General features: G+C 23.7%; 1 pseudogene; it reads left to right on the forward strand.

Moving 5' to 3' along the window:
- Positions 1-104: 104 nt before the first annotated feature.
- LOC100570636 lies at positions 105-1,077 on the forward strand (annotated as a pseudogene).
- The last annotated feature ends 889 nt before the right edge of the window (positions 1,078-1,966 follow it).

The following is a 1,966-nucleotide window of genomic DNA, read 5'->3' on the forward strand; positions in this document are numbered from 1 at the left end:
AAGTTACACACAATTTATCAATGATTATGACTAATAATAATAATGTATTTTTTTTGTACTTTAATTTTTAAGTGCCAGATTTAGTTGAAAATAATCTTCGATAGCTATTGAAGTACTACTAAAACTAATGCAGTCACATTCCATAACTGATTACTTCTCCGCATAGCCAATATGGAAATGTCTTTACACTCAATGGAAGTAGTTATTCGGTATGTCATCATCATCATTAATCAATATTACTTTTTAATAAGTTTATGTGTTATTTAATAGATTAACTACTACTGTAGAACTTCCAACTGAATTTGTACATCTATACATATCAAAATGTATTGTTGCATGTCAAACTATTAAGGATCAATATATGCAAAACCGATTAGTTCGTTTAGTGTGTGTTTTCTTGCAAGCTCTCTTTAGAAATAAAATAATAAATGTTCAGGTAACAATTTTTTTTATGAATCATGATTTTTAACTGTTAACTTTATTTTATTAATTTACAAGGTTGTTATCATAGATGTATATAACAACTAGAAAACCGTCTTCATACTACAGTGACCAATGTTGAAGTCAGTCGCCATATATAGTTCAGGCAACGTTTACATTTATTTTACATACATTCATAAACATGTATACTTATATATACATATAAGCATATATAATGGGATAATATTATTTTGTAAACACGGACTGCTTTGTAAATAGCAGGCGAATTCGATGATAAGAAGGAGACGGCTATCTAGTTTTTTTTATATATCCATGGTTGTAATACAATTTCAACTTTTAACTGAACTAATACAATTTAAGAATATAATTTTTATATTAGTTAACAATCTTTACATATTAATTATATTTCTTATAGGAATTATTTATTGAAGTTCAAGCCTTTTGTATCGATTTTATTGAAATTCGAGAAGCATCAGCTCTGTTTCGTTTTTTAGAACTACTAGAAACAGGAGATACTTGCAGTATTGGTAATATAGCTGCTGCCGCTGGTATGACACCTAGTACAATTGCTGCTTCTAAAGATAAGGATCAAGATAAAATAGTTCCAAAGGAAAAATAGTGTTAATGAGTTCTTCAATGGAATAAAAATGACATCTAATAGAGATTTACTATTAATATTAACTTTTATGATAAGTGAGACTGTAAAGTGGAAATAAAAGTGTAATAATTTCTTATATGTTTTATATATATACTTTTGCTAGTTCATAATGGTTAATTTTTTTTAATATATATAAATTAATATGACTTTAAATCGTACATTTAAACATTGTATTAGTTATATTATTATATATTATGAATGAAAAATATATAAAAATGAATTGCAAACTTTTTTGCTTGTAAAAATATTTCAAATTCAGTTTAATCAATAGTATAATTTGATATTTTATTGGTCAAAACTAAACAGCACTACCAAATTCAAATACTTGTAATCTAAAAATTTCTTGTGATAGATAATTTATTTTGTATCTAAATATATAAATTATAAATAAAACATTTTAATAACAATGTACATTTAATTGCACTAAGAAATTAGACGTTTCCTTGGGCCGAAATATTTTCATAATCAACAATAAACAACTGTTGTATGTAATCATTTATTCATATTATAGATTAAGGAAAATTATCTTTAATAAATCAAAGAAAAAGGTTTTCATTATTATTGTACCGTTTCATAATTATGAAGAATTGTAATACATAAATCTGCCAGGATTACCGAAATTAAAAATAATAGTAAATAATATAATTTAAAAACTATTTATTTAAGTTGAGTCATTTTAATTTATTAACTTATAGTATTCAGTAGTAGTAGTAAAATTATTCGATTTTACATTTTGCGATAAAAGATATTGATTTTAATAATAGAATATAGAAAAAAAAAATGTTTACTTCTTTAGATTTGTTTAACATAGGTATATACATTATTTAATAAAAACAAATAACGTATTTTATCATAATTAGTATCTTT

This window comes from Acyrthosiphon pisum, unplaced genomic scaffold, assembly GCF_005508785.2.
Source record: "Acyrthosiphon pisum isolate AL4f unplaced genomic scaffold, pea_aphid_22Mar2018_4r6ur Scaffold_4886;HRSCAF=5437, whole genome shotgun sequence".
Classification (NCBI taxonomy): domain Eukaryota; kingdom Metazoa; phylum Arthropoda; class Insecta; order Hemiptera; family Aphididae; genus Acyrthosiphon; species Acyrthosiphon pisum.